Here is a 27,646-nt window from a genome sequence, read left to right on the forward strand (position 1 = left end):
GAATACCACGATAACAGAGAAATAAAATATCACTCATCAAAACAGAATCATCTGCCAGGAGACCTGAGGCTTCTTCTTCAGCTCCCTCTAAATTCATCTTTATCTTCTATGAACAGTGCCTGCTCCCAACAAAGGCCTCTCTGTGCCGGACAACACGTCCACATAGCAGTGCTGTCAGCGGCATGATTAACTACAAGCCTGGACCTGGTTGGATCCTTTTTGTTTTTGTCTAGGAAAACATACATGCGGTAATTGAGGAAAATGCTATAAAACATGACTAAAATAAAAACGACAAAAAACACTAAGAATCATCTATGAACCTTTAGATCCTTAAGTATAAAACTCTTCTTTATTTGCATGTTGCCTGCATGGGGTTTATAAGGGCAAAGCCACACGTGGCGGAATTGCTCTTGAATTCCGCTGCGGACACTCCGCAGCGTTAATCCGCAGCGGAGCCGTTTCTCCATTGACTTCCACTTCTATTTAGTAGGGTTCGTTTAGACGAAGCGGAAAATTCCGCTGCGGAGCATAGGCTGCGGTGCGGAATTTGGTGTCCGCAGCATGCTCTGTCTGTTGCGGAGCAGTGGTGGACTGGTTGCGGACTCATGGCGGAATTTCTCCATTGACTTCAATGGAGATTCTAATTTCCGCAATGAAGTCCGCAGCTGTCATGCACATGTTATGTGTGCTGCGGATGCGTCTTGCTTTTTTGACATGACATTTCTTCATTCTGGCTGGACCTATGTATTTCTAGGTCTACAGCCAGACTGAGGAAGTCAATGGGGCTCCCGGAATTACGGGAGCGTTGCTAGGAGACGTCAGTAAATAGTCACTGTCCAGGGTGCTGAAAGAGTTAAGCGATCGGCAGTAACTGTTTCTGCACCCGGGACAGTGACTACCGATCCCAATATACAGCAACCTGTAAAAAAAATAGAAGTTCATACTTACCGAGAACTCCCTCCTTCTGTCTCCAGTCCGGCTTCCCAGGATGACGTTTCAGTCTAAGTGACGGCTGCAGCCAATCACAGGCTGCATCGGTCACATGGACTGCCGCGTCATCCAGGGAGGTCGGGCTGGATGCCGAAAGAGGGACGCGTCACCAAGACAACAGCCGGTAAGTATGAAATTCTTTTACTTTCACTAGGGAAAGTGCTGGCCCTTCTCTCTATCCTGCACTGATAGAGAGAAGGGAAGCACTTTTACCGCAGTCCGCAGCAGCTAGTCCGCATCAATTTACTGCACATTTTGGGCAGATCCGCCGCAGAATCTGTAACGCAGATTCTGTGCGGCATTGATGCGGACAGCTGCGGAGGAAAGCCGTCACGTGTGGGCATGCCCTAACTGAAAGGTAAGTATGAAATTCTTTTACTTTCACTAGGGAAAGTGCTGTCCCTTCTCTCTATCCTGCACTGATAGAGAGAAGGGAAGCACTTTTACCGCAGTCCGCAGCAGCTAGTCTGCATCAATTTACTGCACATTTTGGGCAGATCCGCCGCAGAATCTGTAACGCAGATTCTGTGCGGCATTGATGCGGACAGCTGCGGAGGAAATCCGCCACGTGTGGGCATGCCCTAACTGAAAGGCACTCTCAGAAGTGTCACTTAAAGCCGGGCCCCAATAGAAAAATCTGTACATGGCCCCCAACTAGGACACATCATTTATAATACTGGTGAATTTATATGTGGCAGGGAGCCTTTAAGCGACTGCTACCCAGAATTGTCAACCTCCTCAATTATTATTTTTGACAACTTAAATGAAGGACTGGCCAAAATGTACAGACAATGCCCCATGTCATGCCCTCAAAATGCCTTTGAATCATTAACACCCAAAAATTTAAGGGATTGTACAGGAGCAAAAAAAAGTGGATGAGCATTTTTTGGTATTACATACTGTACATGAGTGCTTCATTTATACACATTTTTATTTAGGGAAAAATACGGGGGGGAAAAAGAATTCTGCTACATTTTGTTTTCACCCCAATTATGTGCTAAATGTATTGTACAGGTTGTTGTAGTCATCAAAATATCAAAAAATTATATTTTATTTTATGTCTTGGGACTTATATTTACTATAATTTATTTGTTATTTTTTTATCTGCATCTGGACTGTAAAGATATATACAAAGTCCAGCAGCACCAGCAGCGTGTGGGTGCAAGCTCGGAGGGACAGACCAAGTCCCAGATATACAGAAATCCAAAAATGAGCAGCAACTCCAATATAAAGGGTGAAAAAAGTGGGTACTTTATTGCCTGTGCAACGTTTCAGCTCCGTTCACTGGAGCCTTTCTCAAGCCTTAAGAAAGGCTTGAGAAAGGCTCCAGTGAACGGAGCTGAAACGTTGCACGGGCAATAAAGTACCCACTTTTTTCACCCTTTATATTGGAGTTGCTGCTCATTTTTGGATTTATATATATATATATAAATATATATACATATATATATATATATATATATATATATATATATATTGTAAAGGGAAGTGTTTTATATATTTCTATCTATATACATGTGAGTGTAGAAATATATAGATTTGTCCCTCCAGAAAGGTGTATACCCATCCCCCTATTAGATAATGGTATTCCATGTGGCCCAGGCCCCTCCCTTTCACGTGCATGAGCCTGTGAGGTCACACAGGAGTGCACGGGGAGGTTTAAAAGGACAATCTTTCCCAAAGCTCACTCTCTTGTTCCTGCTCCCCAACTCCACTAAGGGTCTCCTCTTCCCTCCTGGCATGCTCATGGCCCTTGCTGAGAGACCACACCAACTTGTACCACATGGACTGCTAAGTATCCACGTGTAGCAGCAGCTACACGTTATGTTCTCCCCCTAACCCTTTATCCTCCTGCTGTCCCTGGTAACCCTTGCTATTAACCCTTAGAGTATAGGGAAAGCTATATTAGGAGGGAGTGATACAGAAATAGTGAGCGTGTATTGGATTGTAACGTAACTGTATTCATGTGTATGTTTAGGTATGTGGGTGGAGGCATAACTTAGGATATCGTGTTTATACTGTACTACGTATAGTGTGAGTATACTCAATATATATTAACGTGTTATGTGTATTGGGGTATACTGATACTATACGGTGATCGGTTAATGTGTTCTGTTTAGTTTGGTGTATTTTATATGCAAGTGTGATTATTGTTAGTAATAAATATTACCCTTTATTTACTATACAATTGTATTTATTGTACGGTCCTATTCCCTTGAGTAGCCGCTAAAGCAATTAGATCAACGTTAGTATAAGGAAAAGGTAGGGGAACTAGGCATAACCCTAGTGACCCTGATTATAAAGGCGGTAGTAATAGTGGGCGACCAAGTAGGTGAAACCCAGCTATTATACCAGACCTTGTACACACGTGAGTGTGTAGTAAGGAAGTGTGCATATATATATATATATATATATATATTATATTTATATGTATATAGAGCCCTTTTACATATATATATATATATATATATATACACACACACTACCGTTCAAAAGTTTAGGGTCACTTAGAAATTTCCTTATTTTTGAAAGAAAAGCACAGTTTTTTTCAATGAAGATAACAATAAATTAATTAGAAATACACTCTATACATTGTTAATGTGCTAAATGACTATTCTAGCTGCAAACGTCTGGTTTTTAATGCAATATCTACATAGGTGTATAGAGGCCCATTTCCAGCAACCATCACTCCAGTGTTCTAATGGTACATTGTGTTTGCTAACTGTGTTAGAAGGCTAATGGATGATTAGAAAGCACTTGAAAACCCTTGTGAAATTATGTTAGCACCGCTGTAAACAGTTTTGCTGTTTAGAGGAGCTATAAAACTGACCTTCCTTTGAGCTAGTTGAGAATCTGGCGCATTACATTTGTGGGTTCGATTAAACTCTCAAAATGGCTAGAAAAAGAGAGCTTTCATGTGAAACTCGACAGTCTATTCTTGTTCTTAGAAATGAAGGCGAGAAATTGCCAAGAAACTGAAGATTTCCTACAACGGTGTGTACTACTCCCTTCAGGGGACAGCACAAACAGGCTCTAACCAGAGTAGAAAGAGAAGTGGGAGGCTCCGCTGCACAACTGAGCAACAAGACAAGTACATTAGAGTCTCTAGTTTGAGAAATAGACGCCTCACAGGTCCTCAACTGGCAGCTTCATTAAATAGTACCCGCAAAACGCCAGTGTCAACGTCTACAGTGAAGAGGCGACTCCGGGATGCTGGCCTTCAGGGCAGAGTGGCAAAGAAAAAGCCATATCTGAGACTGGCTAATAAAAGGAAAAGATTAATATGGGCAAAAGCACACAGACATTGGACAGAGGAAGATTTCAAAAAAGTGTTATGGACAGACGAATCGAAGTTTGAGGTGTTTGGATCACACAGAAGAACATTTGTGAGACACAGAACAACTGAAAAGATGCTGGAAGAGTGCCTGACGCCATCTGTCAAGCATGGTGGAGGTAATGTGATGGTCTGGGGTTGCTTTGGTGCTGGTAAAGTGGGAGATTTGTACAAGGTAAAAGGGATTTTGAATAAGGAAGGCTATCACTCCATTTTGCAACGCCATGCCATACCCTGTGGACAGCGCTTGATTGGAGCCAATTTCATCCTACAACAGGACAATGACCCAAAGCACACCTCCAAATTATGCAAGAACTATTTAGGGAAGAAGCAGGCAGCTGGTATTCTATCTGTAATGGAGTGGCCAGCGCAGTCACCAGATCTCAACCCCATAGAGCTGTTGTGGGAGCAGCTTGACCGTATAGTACGCAAGAAATGCCCATCAAGCCAATCCAACTTGTGGGAGGGTCTTCTGGAAGCATGGGGTGAAATTTCTCCCGATTACCTCAGCAAATTAACAGCTAGAATGCCAAAGGTCTGCAATGCTGGAATTGCTGCAAATGGAGCATTCTTTGACTAAAGCAAAGTTTGAAGGAGAAAATTATTATTTCAAATAAAAATCATTATTTCTAACCTTGTCAATGTCTTGACTATATTTTCTAGTCATTTTGCAACTCATTTGATAAATATAAGTGTGAGTTTTCATGGAAAACACAAAATTGTCTGCGTGACCCCAAACTTTTGAACGGTAGTGTATATCCCAAAGTGGACACTATCCAAACGGGGCCGCCTCAGTCTCTCCCTTTTGTATGCTCCAGTTAGCATTGATCCTGATCTTGCGGGCACAGTAGCAGTGCCCACGCAATAAGCATGATGAACATACTCGGCATATGTATTGCAAGTTTAACTGCTGCAAAAAGTAATCAAAATACTATGGTGGGTGGTAAGAGCCCCCTGACCCCAACTTTCCCAGGTGCCCAGACCATTGTCTCTTACATACAAATGAAAACTTTTTTTTAGATTTTGCATTCCCCTAAATTAAAAGCCATATTGACAATCCCCTATCTTATGCCTCTAAATTAGTTGTCACCCCTGCATGTTTTTTCTTCACCTAACTCTCTATGAAGGGGTTTTGGAGCTCTATTTCAGAAAACAGGTACTCCGACCGCTATAAAGATATGTTTCGAATTTAAGCCGCATAGAAGTTAATTTGTTGTTCATCTTTACCCAAACATATAAAACAAGAGAAATATTTGCAACTTTCCTTTTTTCCCAAAAATTCACAATGCCCATAGATGTCATTCCTACATGTGACAATAGAATTATCTTGTATAATAAATGAATGCCCCAAATACAGGCCACAAGATAATTGTATCATTCTAGAGGCGCATTCTGAAAAATGAAGGACATTAATTACACTCATAACATAATAGATGACTGATTGAGGATTACAATAAATTTCCGAAATTTAAACAAAATATGGTAATCTCATTCAATAGGACTATTGTGCAATCACAGAAAATGATTTATCAGAAGCGGAATGAGCCGTCCAGCTGAGAGTAGAAAAAAATGTGAAGTACAAATAATTTTAAGGAACAGGAGGATGAATAGTCATGTTCAATACCTTATCATAAAATTACTAGACTACAACTAGAAAAAAAAAATTACTTGTTATAGTCATTTAAGTGGGCAAGCGAATCTGTTGCAAACAAAAATCTGCTGATTTTATCTTTATAATTCTCTATTCATATCTGGTTTTGGCCGATGTCAGATGTAAATTATAACGTACCCATTGGCTTCTATTGTACAGATCTATACCAAAAGTGTGTTCTTTTGTCGTATGTTTGACAAGATTTCATTAAAGGGGTTGTCTAGGTTAGAAAACACATATTCAAACACCCTATTAGGCCCCCTGAGACGGAAATGCTGCAGATTTTTAGTGCGGTTTTGAAAAAATGGTATTCACATATTGCAAAATATTTTGGTCATGAAAATAAGAGGGTTCTGCAAATTTTAAAATTTGTTGAACTTTTCATCAATCAGCTTAGCAAGTGGTTCAGGAGAGGATTTCACTGTGAACGGCATTCTGCAGACTGCTCGGTGCTGGAATACATGCGGGCTGCAGAAGCCGAACAGAGCACAATTTTTAATAACAACCAATTGTAAAAAAATATTTAGCACACAATACAGCCAATGCAATAAAAAAAAAATGGCCTCAAAGCTGTCCATAGCATTAACCAAATTGAACTGGCCGCAATACAATATATGTTGTACCGTACATCTGTAACGTCCAGAGAGGCAGGCAATGAGGAGGGTGGGTTTGACTGTACCACACAAAGGAATGGCGCAGCAAGATTCATGGACATACATGCTGCTGAGGCAACACAATTTTACACATGAAGAGGTAAAAACTTGATGGTAACGATTATTAACACATTTCTCTGCATCACATGATCTTGGTGGTTTCAAGAACACAACTTTAGCAATGGCCCATAGACACGGTGACGGCATCTATCAGCGTCCTTAGGGGAATGTTTGTTCACACCGCAATCGTGCAGTATTTCAGCTGTGCCCGCGATACGCAGTACAGCAAACATTAAGGGTATGTTCACACGGCCTATTTTCGGACATTTTTCGGGCCGTAAACGGACGAAAAACAGACGAAAAATCGGAAGCAGAACGCGTAAAAAAACGGCCGGGAAAAAGAAGTGCAGGACACTTCTTGGGACGTTTTTGGAGCCGTTTTCCATAGACTCTATTGAAAAAAGCTCCAAAAACGGCCGTAAAAAACGCAAGTGGCACAAAAAACGTCTGAAAATCAGGAGCTGTTTTCCCTTTAAAACAGCTCCGTATTTTGAGACGTTTTTGACTCTGCATGTGAACATACCCTAAGGGCATGACCAGACGTGGCGGAATTGCTCTGGAATTCCGCTGCGGACAGTCCGCAGCGGAAATCCGCAGCGTACACGTTTCTCCATTGCTTTCCACAGCTTTTTAGTGGGATTTGTTTACACGTTGCGGACAATTCCGCTGCGGAGCATAGGCTGCGGTGTGGAATTTGGTGTCCGCAGAATGCACTGACTGTTGCGGACGTGTAGCGGACTTGTTGCGGACTCATTGCGGGATTTCTCCATTGACTTCAATTGAGGGTCAAGATTCCGCAATGAAGTCCGCAGATGTTATGTAGATGTTATGTGTGCTGCGGAGCGTATTGGTTTTACTAACATGATAGTTCTTCATTCTGGCTGGACCTATGTATTTCTAGGTCTACAGCCAGACTGAGGAAGTCAATGGGGCTCCCGTAATTACGGGAGCGTTGCTAGGCGACGTCAGTAAATAGTCACTGTCCAGGGTGCTGAAAGAGTTAAACGATCGGCAGTAACTGTTTCAGCACCCTGGACAGTGACTACCGATCACAATATACATCAACCTGTAAAAAAAATAGAAGTTCATACTTACCGAGAACTCCCTGCTTCTTCCTCCAGTCCGGCCTCCCAGGATGACGTTTCAGTCCAAGTGACGGCTGCAGCCAATCACAGGCCAATCACAGGCTGCAGCAGTCACATGGACTGCCGCGTCATCCAGGGAGGTCGGGCTGGATGGCGAAAGAGGGACGCGTCACCAAGGCAACGGCCTGGTAAGTAAGAATTTATTTTACTTTTACTAGGGAAAGGGCTGTCCCTTCTCTCTATCCTGCACTGATAGAGAGAAGAGAAGCCCTCTTCACCTGAATACGCAGCGGCTAGTCCGCATCAATTTAATGCCCATTTTAGGCAGAGCCGCAACAGAATCTGCAACCCAGATTCTGTGCGGCATTGATGCGGACAGTGTATGCAGAACTCTGCCACGTCTGGTCATACCCTAAGGGTATGTTCACACAGCTTATTTTCAGCCTCCAAACATCTGCGCATTGATTTCAATAGGAAAAGTGACGTTTCGTTCCGACAAGGCCTTTATTATGCGGCCGTTTGAAAAAACGCCCCATATAAAGAAGTGCATGTCATGTGCATGATCCGTTTTTGAAGCCGTCTTTCATTGGGTCAAAAGAAAAACAGCTCCAAAACCGACCGCAAAATACGTCTCAAAAAACGTTTGTGGTTTCAAACACGGCTAAAAATCAGAGTCTGTTTTCCCTTGAAAACAGCTCCGTATTTTACAGCCGTTTTTCGTTTTGCATTCCCTACACATCCACGTGACCGCCACAGCCAATCACAGGCCTCAGCGGTGATGTGGTCTACATGCTGGCATCACTGAGTCTATTGATTGGCTGCAGCGGTCATGTGTATGCACGTCATCGCGGATGGCAAAGTAAGCAAAGACCGGTAGGGACCACCAGAGCATCGGCACCAGCGGCGGCAGATTTAACAGGCGAGTATTGTTTCATTTTTAGCTATCACTAGGGCGTTCCCATCTTTGTAAAGATTTAAATGAGCCTTAGATTTTCTGTATCTGTCCTTTGTGTAATATCCATTGAATTCTCCACTCACGGACAATGACGATATTAATAAATGATGAAGTCGATGTTTGCAGCCTGTGTGTGGAATGAATAAGTAATGCATCTAAATCACGGTGAAATTGAACGGATATTATCTTTGGTTTACAAATTGCAGCTTTATCTGCTAAAATCAGACATTTCTAGCTGTGATCCATGAATATTGAACACAGTGAAGAACCGAATAGTCAGAGACATTAATATTTACAGGTTTCATACAGGCGCCCGCTTCTTGCCCCACAGATGTATTCATGTCATTCAATGAAACTTGTACCTGTGGATCTGTCATCATACTACGCTCTATTGTTAAAGGGCAGCATAGTATGTGACTAGTGTATTGGTGTAGTGTAGTGGTATAATAGTGAGGGCAGTGCTATACATACAGTATTAGAGGCTTTAATAAACTGCCAGTGTAGACTGTAATCATTCCAGAGCTTGGGCCAAAAAAAGATATATCTGCCAAATCTTAAACAGAATACAGGCTGTGATAAGGGACTGTATGACATTGCCTCTCTGCCCTGTCCATTCACAATACTGGCTGTTAGAAATTACACTTGCACTTTGATCATTTTGTCTGCACAGAACAGGTGAGGATTTTTATTTCCCCATGCCTGCCCTGTTTATAAAGAACCTAGCAGTAATTTGGGTAATAGAAAATATATATTGGGGAATAAAAGGCACAAATAATAGACAACCAGGCAACAGAAATGGTGGTAATTTATCAACTTTTCCACGCTATTTTTCGAGCATAGAAAAGTCGCAAAAGGGCCCAAAATCTGCAATTTGCAGGGCAAATTGCGACTTTTTGGCCTTTTTCCTCCATCCTTGCCACTTTTTTTGGAAAGGGGGCGTGATCACCGCTGCCGGACAAATTAATTACAATTTACGACAGAAAACTGGCATAAATTAGATAAGAAATCTGTGCAAGTTCCAAGATGACGGTGATTTCACTATATGGGGCATAGCAAGGTAGAGGTCTGCACTGGCCCCCTACCTTGCCAGCCCCCGACCAGACTATCCCCCCGCCCCTTAAATTAGACAGTAAAGAAAATTAATAATTATACTTGCTTCTCTGCTCCTCCGGCTCCCTCATCACTCCAGTATTGCTCATACCAGGACCTGACATTGTGCAGCAGCAGGACGTTGTATGTGAGGCAGCACTGATGACGTTTAGGTGCTCTGTCGCATATAAGGGCGGCGTCTCGTCCTTGTATGAGTGGCGCTAGATGAATGAAGAAGCCGGAGGAGTTAAAAGGCACAATGATGTGAGTATGTGTCGGTTTTTTTGGGCCGGAGGGGGGATGTTTGACGCACGACCGTGATCATTGTGGCGCATGAACCGGCCAAATTATGCGACATATTTATTAAGAGGCTTTTGCCTTTTAAGAAATGTGTCAGAGTTTACTCCGACTTTTCAGTCTATTAGGACTGACGTATGAAACGTCAGTCTTAATAAATCCCCCCCCCCATCATAAATTCTTTATATTCTTGTTTCTCCATAGTGTTGCATAATAGCTCTCCAGATGAAGTCAATGAACGTCCATGTTGAAAATGTTTTCAATCAGCATTTCCTCCAGGCCTTTCGGTACCAAGAAGGGTTAATAGAGGGGTTTCTGAGCGGAGGCCCACTCTAATAATAATAATAATAATATATATATATATATATATATATATATATATATATATATATATATATATATAACAAGGGGTTGTCTGTAAGCAGCTCTATAGGTTTTCTAGTTGTTTGAGACAGCGGAGTCTGCTGAGAGTTCCTTACAAACCATTGAATATGAAACCAGTTTCCTAAAATAAGTCTCACTAATGACCACTAGAGGGCGCTTTGTCTCCTTTTATTGTGTGGCACAGAACCCCAGCATAAGCAGCTGTTACTTTGTGTTTGTTTCTCAAGGACAACACTGAGGAGTTTACTTACTAAACCACAAGTGCACACAGTAAAGCAAGCGTTGTTTTTACAATGTTGCATTTTAAAAAATCCTTTCCGCATCATATTACTCTGTGACAAGCAGAATCTTTAACCCTGTCACTACAGCAACAATTTTCACACTTTTGACATAAACTAAATTCTGAATTATAAAATATAAAAAATACTATATCCCCAATAAATTATATTTTATTAAAGCAGACACACTACACATTGTAAAACTGCCACCCGTCACATTATACTCACAGGCACCTACATACAATTTTGCATCCAAGCGTAACATTGTTTAAAAACTGCATAAAAAGTTATGTTTGTGGTTAAAAATCTTACCCAAGCAGTGCCTGAGACACAAAACCCCTCCTAAAAATAAAAGTTCAAGATGTGCAGAGGTCCTACATATCACTTATGTCTACATGCACATGTCTTTACAAAATCACAAGACCTGAAGAGACCAAAAAGCTCTGCGATCCAGATGCCAGTAAACATCTGAGCCACGGATTCGACAAATGGTCTGAATAGGTGTAGAGGACGATTAGATCTTCGTACTCTTGTAGTAGGAGAAAAAAGAAAACCTTTAAGGCTGGATTCACACGAGCATGTTCGGTCCGTAAAGGACGGAAGTCACGGAACGTATTTCGGCCGCAAGTCCCGGACCGAACACACTGCAGGGAGCCGGGCTCCTAGCATCATAGTTATGTACGACGCTAGGAGTCCCTGCCTCGCTGCGGGACAACTGTCCCGTACTGTAATCATGTCTTCAGTACGGGACAGTTGTCCTGCAGCGAGGCAGAGACCCCTAGCGTCGTACATAACTATGATGCTAGGAGCCCGGCTCCCGGCAGTGTGTTCGGTCCGGGACTTGCGGCTGAAATACGTTCCGTCCTTTACGGACCGAACATGCTCGTGTGAATCCAGCCTAAATATGACAGAGCACATATCTCCCTTATTGGTAAGGCGGGTGATAACATGAAGAAAGGTTTACGGATCTCCCCATGGGGGTCACTGGAGGCTGTATATGGGGACAGGTGGCAGTCACAGGGGGTGATCTTTCTGCTTGCTGTCACTTGCAGCTTTGAGCCTGGTATCATTAGAAATCTATGATTCTGGGCTTTAATATGATACCTAGGTCCCCATCATTGACAACTTCCCCTTTACCCTAGTGGTAAACAAGATTATCCTTTCTGATCTAGATAAATGAAATTCCTTACATTTCCCTGGGTTCCAGTGTCACAGACAGGTCACAGTTTATCATTGCAGGCTGAGGTGTAATGAGCGCCTCCTAGTGGTGGCTGCAGGCAAAAAAATAAAAAATACTATGTAACTGACCCCTGTATAAAATTTTGGATTTATATAAATCAAGTAAAATTACATTATAGGTACACTTTCCTGCCCTAAATCACCTCCACTAACCCCTGCACCATTCCAATCCACCAGAAATGTAAGGGCTGAGCAGGGTTACCATTTGTGTGTAAATTCCTGGACAGTCTGTATGATAGGAAGAGGGCATTTTATCATCTCCACTGTGGGCACCAGCATGCTTGGTAACCCCCTTTATAAATCCTGCATCTGCCCCTGAAATAAATAGGCAAAGATGCTAAGGGTTTGTGCTCCAGATATGGAGGGACCATATGGAACAAGATTTTTCAAGATTTAGACTGGTGGAGGTTCATCATAAAGGTCTCCTTAATGGTATATGTATAGGGGTGCAGAGGTTGCCCCTAACCCTGGCTCCTTAGGGCAACAAAAAGTCCCTTTGCCTCTTAAGAGGACAGCAGCATAAAACATGATAAGTTATCGTTGGTTGCCCTGATCACTTTAATTTGGGATCTGATCATCCAGAAAGTCTGATGATCCAGCACTTGCCTCTAGCATAGAACTGCAATATAATGTGAAATTTCACAAGACCATAAGCAGAAGACTGAGCAGAAATAATCAATTTGAAAACTCCTTTGACGCACATATATAGTAGCAGATTTTTAATGAACATTTTATTTTGGGCTTTCTTTCTGAAGTAAATGATATACATTTCCATGATAGTCCAATATTCCAGAATATCTGATAATCCGGCACCAATCAGGTTCTTATTGATGCCAGGTTAAAGCATTTTTACTGTGTATGCCAAATACTTAAAGGGGTTTTTCCCATCATAGACATTTATGACATATCCACAGGATATGTCATAAATGTCAGATAGATGCGGGTCCCACCTCTGGGACCTGCACCTATCTCTAGAACGGGGCCCCCTAAACCACGATTCAGCCACAACACAGAGAGGTAGAACGGGGGTTTAAGGGGCCCCGTTTTAGAGATAGGTGCGAGTCCCAGAGGTGGACCCGCATCTATCTGATGTTTATGACATATCCTGTGGATATGTCATATATGTCCCTGATGGGAAAACCCCTTTAATGTTACAATTTAAACTTGAACCACAAGGATTCGTACACTGTACATTATAGAAACAATACTTTACCTAGAAATTATAGTCCACATCACTTAGTGAATATTCAGCAAGAAAAGATCATTTACTGATCTCCCTTAAATACAGGTGGTTTACGGAAGAAAAAGCTGATAATCATTATTTTTGCATTGCGTCTGCTATTTCAGACCACAGCATGTCTGCAGCAATCCTCAATGCCTGCCCTGTTCTTTGTGCTGTGTGTTGTGTATTCTGTTTCCTTATTAACCCCTTAAGGATACAGCCTGTTTTCACCTAATGGACTAGGCCATTTTTTCAATTGTGACATGTGTCACTTTATGTGATAATAACTTTGGAATGCTTTATTTTTTTCAAGTGTTTCTGAGATTGTTTTCTCGTGAAACATTGTTCTTTAAGTTAGTGGTAAAATTTGGTGGATACATTCAGTGTTTACCAAAATTTTGAGAAAATGTGCAAAAACTCGCTTTTTTCTAGATTTAAGTGTATCTACTTGTAAAACAGATAGTAATACCACACAAAATAGTTACTAGTTCACATATCCAATATGTCTACTTTATATTTGCATTGTTTTCTGAACATTCTTTTATATATCTAGGACGTTACAAGGCTTAGATCTTTAGCAGCAATTTCTCAAATTTTCAAGAAAATTTCAAAAGGCTATTTTTTCAGGGACCAGTTCAGTTCTGAAGTGGCTTTGAGGGCCTTATATATTATAAAGCCCCAATAAAAACCCCTGATTTAAAAACTGCTCCCCTCGAAGTATTCGGAACAGCATTTAGAACGTTTCTTAACCCTTTTGGTGTTTGACAGGAATTAAAGCAAAGTAGAGGTGAAATTTACTAATTTCAATTTTTTTTTGCAGAAAATCTGTTTTAATTCATTTTTTTCCATAACACAGAAGGTTTCACCAGAGAAACGCAACTCCATATGCATTGCCCAGATCCTGCCGTTTTTAAAAATATCCCACCTGTGGCCCTAGTGTGCTAATGGACTGAAGCACCGACCTCAGAAGCAAAGGAGTAGCTAGTGGATTTTAGGGCCTCCATTTTATTAGAATATTATTTAAGGGACCATGTCTGGTTTGAAGAGGTCTTGTGGTGTCAATACAGTGTAACACCCCCCCCCCCCCAAAAAGACACCATTTGTCTATCTACACTCCTCAAGGAATTTATCAAGGGGTATAGTGAGCATTTTAACCCAGCAGGTTCTTTGCTGAATTTAGTGGAATTAGGATGTAAAAATGAAAATCTACATTATGAAAATCTACACTGCTGTTTGGACCTACGGCAGGGCTCAGAAGGGAAAGAGCACCATTTGGCTTTTGGAGTTCAAATTTAGCTGGAATGGTTTTCGGGTGCCATGTAATATTTGCAAAGGCCCTGAGGAGACAAAACAGTGGAAACCACCCAAAAGTTACCCCATTTGGGAAACTAAACCACTGAAGGAATTTATCGAGTGGTATAGTGAGCATTTTGACACCACAGTTTTTTTGGTGAATTTAGTGGAATTATGCTGTGAAATTAAAAATTACTTTTCATCTGATAAAACGTGGAAATTTTAAATTTTTACAAGGAGTAAAGGATTTAAATATAAAGACTCAGCAGGTAAAATTACAAGCTAGGTGCCACTGACAAGTGTCCAGGCACCTCTAATATATAATTATACTGTAGCAAGCTTCATTGCATCATTGAAAAACTCTAAGAAACGGAAGCCATTGCGCCACACAAAAGTTTTAGAATATAATTGCAAATTTTATTAGGACATACAACATAAAATGACACATATATATATATAAAATTTAAAGGGATCTAAAAGAAACAGTGTGGTAGCTATACATAGGTTAGGTCCAGAGTTTCCTACATAAAGGGTTCCCAAACAGCTGTGCAAGCCCTACAAAGACCACCGATAGATGTCCAGATAATATGGCATAAGCATATACACAAATTATTGGTGAAGATGAGAAATGCAATGTAGAAGGAAACAACAGGTTAGAGCATATAACCATGTGTTCCTAATGGTCCAACCACAAATGGTTGAGTTAACACATATGCCGTGGGCAATTGGTCTAGAAAGGGAAAGTCAGAGTTAGGCAGGCACAGCGACGAAGGAGTAGAACATGAACAACGTTCATGAAAATAACGGGGCGCTACCGTGTCAGGCTGCAGTTTGGGGCTATCTTTACTTCTCATCTCCATGGGTAAGCCTGCTTCAATGCCTAATGTGTTCTAACAGTTTCCCTCTATTTTCATGAACGTTGTTCATGTTCTACTCCTTCGTCGCTGTGCCTGCCTAACTCTGACTTTCCCTCTCTAGACCAATTGCCCACGGCATATGTGTTAACTCAACCCTTTGTGGTTGGACCATTAGGAACACATGGTTATATGCTCTAACCTGTTGTTTCCTTCTACATTGCATTTCTCATCTTCACCAATAATTTGTGTATATGCTTATGCCATATTATCTGGACATCTATCGGTGGTCTTTGTAGGGCTTGCACAGCTGTTTGGGAACCCTTTATGTAGGAAACTCTGGACCTAACCTATGTATAGCTACCACACTGTTTCTTTTAGATCCCTTTAAATTTTATATATATATATGTGTCATTTTATGTTGAATGTCCTAATAAAATGTGCAATTATATTCTAAAACTTTTGTGTGGCGCAATGGCTTCCGTTTCTTAGAGTTTTTCAAGGAGTAAAGGAGAAAAAGCACCCCAACATTTGAAAAGAAATTTCTCCCGATTACGGCAATACCTCATATGGGGTATAAACTGCTGTTTGGACTTGGACACACGGCAGGGCTCAGAAAGGCAGAAGCGCTATTTGGCATGCAGATTTTGCTGGCTTGGTTTTTGGGTGCCATGTTGCATTTGCAAAACCCTAAGGTACCAGAGTACAGTGGTAGCCCCCAAGAAGTGACCCCATTTTAGAAACGACACCACTCAAGGCATTTATCATTTGCCTGGACATTTGACAGGGCTCAGAAGTGAAGAGCACCATGCGCATTTGAGGTCTATTTTGGTGATTTTCACACCATTGGCCCACAATTGCAGGGCTCTGTGGTCAAATAGTAAAACAAACCCCCAAGTAGTGACCTCTGTTTTGGAAACTACACCCCTTAAGGAATTTTAAGGGGTGTAGTGAGCATTTTGACCCCACAGGTGTTTTTTCATGAGAAATTAATGCACAACAGATAATGTGGGGGTATATGTAATCTTTGCTGAGTATATTAGGGCATAATAAGAGGGTATAATAATGGGGTAAATAAATTATAATTCACAGATATGTGGCCAGTGTCGCACTGATAAATGGTGTCCAATCTTATCCGCTTTTGGAACCCTCTGCACATTTTGCGTCGCCATAGAGCCAGAACTTTTTAATTTTTTTCTCCACCGGAGCTGTGTGAGGGCTTATTTGTTGCGGGACAATCTGTAGTTTTCATTGGTACCATTCTGGGGTACACGTGATTTTTTTTTATCACTTTTTATTCAATTTTTTGGGCAATCGAGGTGACCAAAAACCAGCAATTCTGACAATGTTTTTTATTCTTTTTCTTTACAGCGTTCACCGTGCGCTATAAATGACAATTTTACTTTATTCTGGGGGTCGATACGATTATGGCGACATCATATGTATATTGTTTTTTTACGTTTTGCAGCGTTTGCGCAATAAAATCACTTTTTTTTTATTTTATTTATTTTTTGTGTCCCCATATTCTGAGAGCCATAACTTTTTATTTTTCAGTCAAAAAAGCTGTGTAAGGACTTGTTTTTTGTGGGACGGGTTGTAGTTTTTATTGGTACTGTTTTGGGGTACATGCGACTTTTTGATCACTTCTTATTCTATACTTTGGGAGGGGTGGTGACCAAAAAATAGTGATTCTTAGTGCAGTAAAAATAATATTATAGTTTTATAGTTTGGATCGTTACGGACGCGTCAATACCAAATTTGTGTACGTTTTTTAACGTGTTCATATTTTTCCTATAATAAAAGACTTATTATAGGAAAAAATACTTTTTTTTTTTGTCCCACTAGGGGACCAGAAGACCTGCACCTCTGATCTTTACTCTATTGCATTGCGCTACCCACGTAGTGCACTGCATTAGAGCTGTCGTCATTCACTGACAGCAAGCTTATTAGGTCCCGTCTCTGGGCGGGGCCTAATAGGCTATCGTACGTGGCAGACCAGGAGGTCATTGTTAGGCCTCCAATTGCCATAGTAACGATCTGCAGCTTCACAATCAAATCGTGTCGATGTTGATCGCTACAAACCACTAAGATGCCGCGATCGCTTTTGATCGCGGCATCTAAGGGGTTAATGGCAGGGATTGAAGCTGGCTCCGTACCCTGCCATTATAGCACGGTGTCAGCTATAACATACAGCTGACACCAGCGGCTGATGTCGCAGGCTCAGCTTCTGAGCCAGTGCCATCTTTCTTTTGCGGCCGGAAGCCATTTAGACCCCGCCTCTGGGTGGGACCAGCAGGCTTCCATACTTGGCAGACAGGAGGCCATAGTTATGCCTCCAATCTGCCAGAACAGCCATCGGAACCCCACGTTTTGCATTGCGGGGTTCTGATCTGCTAGAAAACACCATCTAAGGGGATAATCGGCCGGATCGGAGGCTAGCTCTGGTACTGGCCATGCAGCAGGGCATCAGCTGTAATATACACCTGACACCCGCTGGAGATGGAGCGGGCTCAGCTTCTGAGCCCGCGCCATCATCATCGTGGACTATTACGTTGGATGTCGTTAAAGGGAAGGTGTCATGATTTTGTTTTTTTTTTTATTATATTGCTTTTAATATAATATTAACAAAAATTTTATCTAATTGTGTTCTCATTTTTTACTTTTTAATGTATTTTTACTTTTACGTCTCTATGGGGGCTGCCATTTTTTTTTCATCTCTGTATGTGTCGATTAACGAGATGGAATACAGCTGTTCCATTCTTAGAAGCGTGCGACCAAAATGAAGCTTGTTCGTAGAGCGAAATCTGGCGCCATTTTCATGTGGACCGGAAGCCGCTGCCGGACTGTAAGATGACATCTTCCTGCCACGGCTTTCGGCCATATGTTCAACGAAGCGAAGGTGCAAGGAATAGGAGCGTAAACCAGCGGAGGCGGCAGGAGCAGGTAATTTATGTTTGTGTATGTGATTTGTGTATTATGTTTGTGTATGTTCGTGTTATACTGTCTGCTGAGCCCTGTATCTAATCCTCCTACACTGTGCAGTCGCTCAGAAAATGGCGGCACACAGTGTAGGAGGTTTGAAGATATTGAAACCCTTCCTTCTCCTGGCACTAGCCAGAAGATGGGATGGGGGATTGTGTGAGGACACTAGAGGAGAGTGTGTCCACCCCAAATTTGCAGCATAAATCAATGAGGTTGCTTTACTACAGTGACCATGCTGCAATTTTGGGAACTGCTCCCTCTAGTGGCCAGCACATGGAAATGTTATAAATTAGAATCTAATTTATAATATTTCCTGACTTGTGAAAAAATAAAAAAAATTAAAACAATGTGTAATCACTTAAATGCTAATTGTTTAACTGAAAAAAAAATTCTAGCGACACATTCCCTTTAAGGGGTTAAAACTGTCAAGTATTCTTATTTAAACTAGACTACAATAAAATAAATACAATAACCAAAAATCCTTAAAGGGGTTTTACTATTAGGGACATTTATGACATACGGTATCCAATCCATAGGATATGTCATAAATGTCAGATAGATGCGGGTCCCACCTATGGGACCTACGCCTATCTTTAGAACGGGGCCCCCTAAACCTCGTTTTATCACTCTGTGTTCCCGTTGAAGCGTGTGATTTCCGACCATGTTAGAGGAAAACAGCGTAGCTCGCTGAGTTCCGTAACTCCCATTCACTACTATGGGAGTTACGGAAGCAGCGGAGCTCATCGAGCTACGCTGTTTTCATCTAACATGGTCGAAAATCACACGCTTCAACGGGAACACAGAGTGATAGAACGAGGTTTAGGGGGCCCCGTTCTAGAGATAGGTGCAGGTCCCATAGGCGGGACCCGCATCTATCTAACATTTATGACATATTCTGTGGATATGTCATAAATGCCCCTGATGGGAAAACCCCTTTAACTAAATACTAATTATTGATCATTATGTTCATTTAAAGGACAAAACAGATATGGTGAACGCTACGTTATATTTTTAGATAATCTCCTTAAATGTCTGATATATTTGCTATTATTCACCAAAATAAATTTGTGTCACAAAAGTAGCCTGTGAAACCACTATAAGGGCATGACCAGACGTGGCGTATTTATTCCGCCACTGTCCGCATCAATGCCGCACATAATCTGCGTTGCAGATTCTGTTGCGGCTTTGCCTAAAATGGGCATTAAATTGATGCGGACTAGCCGTTGCGTATTCAGGTGAAAGTACTTCCCTTCTCTCTGTCAGTGCAGGATAGAGAAAAGGGATAGCCCTTTCCCTAGTCAAAGTAAAAGAAATTCATACTTACCCGGCCAATGCCTTGGTGACGCGTCCCTCTCTTGACATCCAGCCCGACCTCCCTGGATGACGCGGCAGTCCATGTGACTGCTGCAGCCTGTGATTGGCCTGTGATTGACTGCAGCCGTCACTTGGACTGAAATGTCTTCCCGGGAGGCCGGACTGGAGGAAGAAGCAGGAAGTTATCGGTAAGTATGAACGTCTTTTTTTTTTTTTTTACAGCTTTATCTATATTGTGATCGGCAGTCACTGTCCCTGGTGCTGAAAGAGTTACTGCCGATAGTTTAAATCTTTCAGCACCCTGGACAGTGACTATACACTGACATCGCCTAGCAACGCTCCCGTAATTACGGGTGCACACACGTAGTGACCCGTAATTACGGGAGCCCCATAGACTTCTATGGGCCTGCACGTGCCGTAATTACGGCCTGAAATAGGACATGTTCTATATTTTTCAACGGCACGGGCACCTTCCCGTAAGCATACGGGGAGGTACCCGTGGCCAATAGAAGTCTAAAATGTATGATATGGAAAGGTGTCCGTGGCAATAGGACTGAATGGGTCAGTAATACTGCAGACCGTGTTACAGGGTCTAAGGCTGGGTTCACACGACCTATTTTCAGGCGTAAACGAGGCGTATTATGCCTCGATTTACGCCTGAAAATACGGCTCCAATACGTCGGCAAACATCTGCCCATTCATTTGAATGGGTTTGCCAACGTACTGTGCCGACAACCTGTCATTTACGCGTCGTCGTTTGACAGCTGTCAAACGACGACGCGTAAAATGACTGCCTCGTCAAAGAAGTGCAGGACACTTCTTTGGACGTTTTTGGAGCCGTTTTCTCATAGACTCCAATGAAAACTCCAAAAACGGACGTAAAAAACGCTGCGAAAAACGCAGCGAAAAACGCGAGTTGCTCAAAAAACGTCTGAAAATCAGGGGCTGTTTTCCCTTGAAAACAGCTCCGTATTTTCAGACGTAATTGCAGTTATCGTGTGCACATACCCTACGGGTATGTTCACACGGCAGCGTCCGTTACGGCTGAAATTTTGGGGCTGTTTTCAGGAGAAAACAGCACCGTAATTTCAGCCGTAATGGCATGTGGAGGCGCTTTTTCGCTGGGTCAATTACGGACGTAAATTGAGCTGTTTTTCCATGGAGTCAATGGAAAACGGCTCCATTTAATGTCTGAAGAAATGACAGGCACTTCTTTAACACGGGCGTCTATTTACGCCCCGCCTTTTGACAGCGGTGCGTAAAAAAAATGACTGTCGGAACAGAACATCGTAAGACCCATTCAAATGAATGGGCAGATGTTTGCCGACGCTATCGAGCCATATTTTCAGACGTAAATCGAGGCGGAAAACGCCCGAATTACGTCCGTAAATAAGCCGTGTGAACATACCCTACCAGTGTAGATCACTGTTATAGGTGTTTGGTAGATTTTTTAATTATTTTTTTTTTTTTGCTGCAGTCGGATAACCCCTTTAATGCCTACTTCCTTGGTGGTCTAGGGTAGAGGAGGGGTTATGAGGAATAACAGAGGAACGGCACAACACAGAGTCTAAGTAAATATGTTCTAGAATTGTAATTTCATGGCGAATACAAGTTTTAACTAAAATAGACATGTCAGGAGAGGTTATCTCTTTAAAACAATACACTACAGGAAGTTTCTGTTTTATAAATTCTGCCATGGCACAAGTTGTGGCGCAGATATCACCTGAGCTTGATTGTTGTATAGCCCAGTGGCGTAACTACGGCCGTAGCAGCCGTAGCGGGGGGCCCGTGTCGCCCGCCGGCACGGGCCCCCACCATGGCCGGAGGCTCCGCTAGCAGCCGCTATGGCTGCTACAGCGGGATGCCACTGAACACTACGGCAGAGCAGGGAGGTATCTCCCCGCTCTGTCATTAAACAAAAGACATGTATCCCCTATCCACAGGATAGGAGATACATGTGTGATCGCTGGCATTGATAGGGAGAACGGGGGACCGAAAGTCCCCTGAAGTTCTCCATTACAAACCTCGGACTTCCGGGGTCTGTGTCGGCAGCTCCGTAGAAATGAATGGAGCGCCGGTCGCGCTTGTGCGCATGCGTGACCAGCGCTCCTTTCATTTTTATTGAGCTGCGCAGGGGATACGTGGATAGGGGATACATGTCTTTTGTAGGACACACTGTAGGTCTCATTTTTTTGGGAGGGGGGACGCTGTATGGCGTTCCTTACAGGGGGTGGCTGTATAGCGTTCCCTACAGGGGGGGCTGTATGGCGTTTCCTACAGGGGGGCTGTATGGCGTTCCCTACGAGGGGGCTGTATGGCGTTCCCTACAGGGGGGATGTATGGCGTTCTCTACAGGGGGGGCTGTATGGCGTTATCTACAGGGGTGCTGTATGGCGTTCTTTACAGGGAGGGGCTGTATGGCGTTCTCTACAGGGGGAGCTGTATGGCGTTCTCTACGGGGGGCTGTATGGCATTAGCACCATACAGCCCCCTCTGTAGATAACGCCATAGAGCCCCCCCTGTAGAGAACGCCATACAGCACCCCTGTAGATAACGCCATACAGCCCCCCCTGTAGATAACGCCATATAGCCCCCTCTGTAGATAACGCCATACAGCCCCCACTGTAGAGAACGCCATACAGAGTCCCCACTGTAGAGAACGCCATACAGCCCCCTTTGTAGATAACGCCATAGAGCCCCCCCTGTAGAGAACGCCATACAGCACCCCTGTAGATAACGCCATACAGCCCCCCCTGTAGATAACGCCATACAGCCCCCCCTGTAGGGAACGCCATACAGCCCCCCCTGTAGGGAACGGCATACAGCCCCACCTGTAGGGAACGCCATACAGCCTCCCCCTGTAGGGAACGCCATACAGCCCCCCGTGTAGGGAACGCCATACAGCCCCCCCCTGTAGGGAACGCCATACAGCCCCCCCCCTCTTTAGATAACGCCATATAGCCCCCTCTGTAGATAACGCCATACAGCCCCCTCTGTAGATAACCCCATACAGCCCCCCCTGTAGATAACGCCATACAGAGCCCCCCCTGTAGATAACGCCATACAGAGCCCCCTGTAGATAACGTCATACAGCCCCCTCTGTAGATAACGCCATACAGCCCCCACTGTAGAGAACGCCATACAGAGTCCCCACTGTAGAGAACGCCATACAGCCCCCTTTGTAGATAACGCCATACAGCCCCCTCTGTAGATATCTACAGAGGGGGCTGTATGGCGTTATCTACAGGGTGGGCTGTAAAAAAGCCACTATCTACAAGGGGGGGTTGTGTGACACCCAGGGGAGGGGGGCCCCAGTCAAAAGTTTGCTATGGGGCCCAGTCTTTCCTAGTTACGCCCCTGGTATAGGCCTATAATTTACTATTACTTGGGACTGATATAAAGACCACAACAATTCTGCACTGTGTGCTCCTGTACCACCCACGTTATAATGAACTAAGGTTCAGTGCACTGACAGCAGAGCAGGTTCTGTAGCTATTGCTTCACTGAACCTACAAAGTCTCCAGGGCTAACCTCTACTGAACATACACTATACGTCTTCTATTTACCAGTCATGCAGCAGGCCGTGTATTCCTGTATTTCTGATCTGTTACCAGTGTTTGGTTCCTCAGTGTTCTCCTCAGTATATTGCTATGAATAAAAACAATACCTAAATGTGTTAATAAAAATAAATATATACTTCATTGATCAATAAAACTAATAGTTAATACATTTTCAGAAATATTTATTTATGTTCCTACAGTTCTCTCTTAGTGTTTTCTTTGGACGGCTTTAGTTCAGGTTATGTAGCAACCACTTGACTTCCTGAATGGGTGACCACCATTTCAGTACATAAAGCTACAAGTTAGGCCCCATGCACATGACCGTGCCCGCAATCACGGCCCGCGATTGCAGGCACGGCTGGCCGCCGACTGCCACCCGCATTTTCAGGCCGTGCTCCCATACAAAGTATGGGAGCACGGCCGGCAAAATGCAAAAGAACGGACATGTTCCATAATTTTTGGAACATTTCTACGGCATGGACACACATCCGTAGCACTACGGAAAGGTGTCCGTGTTCAATGAAAGTGAATGGGTCCATTTTTGCGGACCGCAATTGCAGTCCGCAAAAACTGAGGGTTTTTTTACGGTCGTGTGCATGGGGCCTTATGAATTGGACACAGACAGGTCAATAGACCGACTCTCTGTGCTGCACAGGGTTGTTTTAATTCTCAGAGATAAAAAAACAAAAAAACATACAGCTTCAGAATACAAAATAAGGAAGACATGGAAATGATTGCACTGGAAACTTGGGGTAGCACCTGGAGACCTCCTGGTAGAAGTGACTGTTGGGTGTGTCTGGTGTAGAATATTGGATAGGGGTGTAATGGTGATACTGAAAGCTGGAAGTGTAGGGTGAGAGCCATTGGGAGACACGGGGCCCAAGAATTCTAGGGCCGGAATGTAGAGAGAGAGAGAGAGAGAGAGAGAGAGTGCTCAGAGGATGCGAAAAGGAAGAGAAGGATGTCTGGCAAAAAGGCAGGAAAGCTGTGAAATAATTGTGGCTGTGTGGAGTAACAGTCTGGATGTGGTCTCTAGAAGACATGTAGAGACCTGCAACAGGGAATAACTTTGATAAAGTATTTATCTGGTTAGACATTTGAGTAATATTCAAGAGACTGTGTCACTTTAAGTGTTGTAACCATTAAGCTTGATGTGCCTCATGAAAAGAGAGTAACCATATACTGGTGTGCCACTGTAATACCAGTTGTGTTCAGTAAAGATGGCTAGTTTAACATTCATTTGGTCTGCGAATGAGTTTTATTAAAGGAAAACCACTCCGGTAACCCTATGTTACACTGCCACCTACTATGTGCTCTTCATAATACTGGTGTCTTCTAGCATCGCAGAGAGGTCATCAGACCTCCTGAGGTACCAGGAGCCAGGTGTAACTGCTACTTCTGCACCCCCTAAAGTTACACCCCTTCTTGTCCTATAAATCACAGCAGTGCATGAGCTGGATTGGATTGGGTTGGTGGTTCCAGAACTCATAAGAGCTATTTTGGATCAGAGATTTGAGGCAATATGAACTCTGGGTCATAAATATGGAAGAAGAAGACAATAGAGCTTAGCAATAAGTTTTTCCGGCCTTTGAGCTCCTCGGTCTGACTCCTATGCTAGGATTTTGTTTCTTTATTTGACTCATACTGCACTTTCCTGTCCCTTATAGTCATAGTTCGGTCATGCTGTGTGCAACAAGGAAATGCTGCCGGCAGCGCACTGTATGGTTATAGACTCAGAAAGAATAAGATAAAGATATATCCTTACTATGTTTATTTATATGGCACGTACAATAGTTTGCTGCTGTAGTAAAGCAGAGTGGATTATTGTAATTCTGTAATATTCCAGTGATGATTGCGTACATGTGCACAAGGCAGGATGCGGAAAGTATCCCAAAAAGTCAGTCAGCTGCTTATGGAATAAAATAACAAATCTGCACCTACTCCATATTTAAATCCCTATTGCTCCAGCATTGACAGTCCAATGGATTCCCATCAGTCTCTGCAGCAAACCACGTGCCACAGCGATAATTTCAATAAGTACGGCACTTGACCACTGCAGCCAGTGATAAAACAACACGGCAAGACACCGCGATGTAAAGAGACACCAGTGGGGGACCACAGGTACGTCGGTGCTGGAGATGTGGGGAATTCAAAGTAAATACTTATATTCCCCATGAAATAACAATTATGGAGCATCTTTTCTTATAACTCTGCATTGTGCCACTCCTCTGTTATTTCGCCAGGAAATGTATGAATAAATTGACATTTGGGCGTTACCATTCCTGAAGAAATTGGAACTAGTAACGATTAAAGGAAACCTGTCAGTAGGTTTGGAGCCACCAAAAACCACTAGCATGCCGATATGAATATGCAACTGGGGTTTAGTATTCCAGACCTGCTTACATCAAAAACAGGCGTTTATGGAATAGCTAGTAACGTAAATTACAACTTACTGAAATGAGACCGGGAGCGGCATCAGGCGCATGTGAATTGCACACATAAAGCCGAGGACAGAACACTGTGCATGCGCCTGATCCCGCCAGACTCCTTACCTGTACTCCATTCCGTAAATTGTAATCTACTTTACTAACTATTCCCTAAACCGTTTTTAATGTGGACAAGTTTGGAACACTGAACCCCAGCTTCATATAGACATGCTGGTGGTTTCGTGGCTCCAAACCTACTGACAGGTTCCCTTTAAAGTCGATCTCTAGTTATCTTCTCAGATTGTCTTTTTCAGCACTTAAGTCTCCAAATGTCTGCGTATGGCTGCAACTTTCTGTCCCCATTGACAATAGGCAGAGCAAAACTGAAGCATAAACTGCCTATACAATGGCATACGTCGTAACCTTCTGTCGGAGGTAAATACTCATGACATAAACCTCTGACGGAAAGAAAAAAAAAAAGAGTGAACGGAGCCTTAAAGAGGCTCTGTCACCAGATTTTGCAACCCCTATCTGCTATTGCAGCAGATAGGCGCTGCAATGTAGATTACAGTAACGTTTTTATTTAAAAAAAACGAGCATTTTTGGCCAAGTTATGACCATTTTTGTATTTATGCAAATGAGGCTTGCAAAAGTCCAACTGGGCGTGTTGAAAAGTAAAAGTACAACTGGGCGTGTATTATGTGCGTACATCGGGGCGTGTTTACTACTTTTACTAGCTGGGTGTTCTGATGAGAAGTATCATCCACTTCTCTTCAGAACGCCCAGCTTCTCACAGGTCCTGCATCGTGACGGCCACATCGGCACCAGAGGCTACAGTTGATTCTGCAGCAGCATCGGCGTTTGCAGGTAAGTAGCTACATCGATTTACCTGCAAACGCCGATGCTGCTGCAGAATCATCTGTAGCCTCTGGTGCCGATGTGTCCTCGCTCGTCTGACACGATGCAGGACATGGGGAAGTGACGTCACAGCGTGATCTCTCGAGAACACGGCTGTGTCTGCACTGCCAGAAGCTGGGCGTTCTGAAGAGAAGTGGATGATACTTCTTGTCAGAGCGCCCAGCTAGTAAAAGTAGTAAAAACGCCCCGATGTACGCACATAATACACGCCCACTTGGACTTTTACTTTTCAACACGCCCAGTTGTACTTTTGCAAGCCTCATTTGCATAAATACAAAAATGGTCATAACTTGGGCAAAAATGCTTGTAGAGCGGCAATAAGGAGACAATTGCTTTCTTTCGTATTTTATTAATGGGAATTAGAGTAGTAATACGCTAAGTGGTCAACTCGAGGCCGGGGACCTCGACTGAACGCAGGAGTCCCACCCTGTACCGGTTGTGTCTAATATTCGTGTCCGACCGGTCGGTCGTTGTTCCTACTGCGCCTCCGTAGGTCACTGCGGGAACCACCCCACTACCTCACGGCCTACTCCAAGAGTAAGGGAGGAGCCCTCTGCTCTTGGTTGCGCCACGAAATTAGAGAACGTCGCTGCTACGCCACTGCGGGTCCTAGTGGCGGTTAACCACTACCTTTCACAGTATCACCGGTAACACACTCGAGCGGTTGCTTGCAAACTCACAAGCAACCCAATTTACTCTGCCGACAGGGAAATGGTGCCACAGCATTAGTTCATAGTCCACAATTCAATTTGCAGGCTACCGTCCCTTTAAGACCAACTCGCCATTAAACAGCAGCTTTGCAGATAACAACACACTCCGCTTCACCAGAACTCTACAATGTAACACTTAACTTGTCTTGCAGGGTCTGCTGGGTGCCAATAGGAGAGTCTGAGGGTCCTGTAGCTTTCAGCAGACTTCTTCACCATATCAGAGCTGCTCCATTCAGAGAATCAGTCATACAGTGGACTCTTCTGCTGTTCCTGGATAACAAGGATGCAATTCAGCCTCCATTCACTGCTTCAGACTGAGGAAAACCACAACTATTCCTCACAGGCTGCAGCC

General features: G+C 43.2%; 1 long non-coding RNA gene across 1 annotated transcript; it reads right to left on the reverse strand.

The window, feature by feature from the left end:
- On the reverse strand, nucleotides 1-27,646 carry LOC142741553 (uncharacterized). The gene is made up of 4 exons (XR_012881193.1): nucleotides 27,436-27,646; nucleotides 23,247-23,328; nucleotides 11,967-12,047; nucleotides 1-229 (listed from the first exon to the last, which is right to left on the reverse strand). It is a non-coding gene; the product is annotated as an uncharacterized LOC142741553 (long non-coding RNA).

This window comes from Rhinoderma darwinii, chromosome 2, assembly GCF_050947455.1.
Source record: "Rhinoderma darwinii isolate aRhiDar2 chromosome 2, aRhiDar2.hap1, whole genome shotgun sequence".
In the NCBI taxonomy this organism is placed as follows: Eukaryota; Metazoa; Chordata; class Amphibia; order Anura; family Rhinodermatidae; genus Rhinoderma; species Rhinoderma darwinii.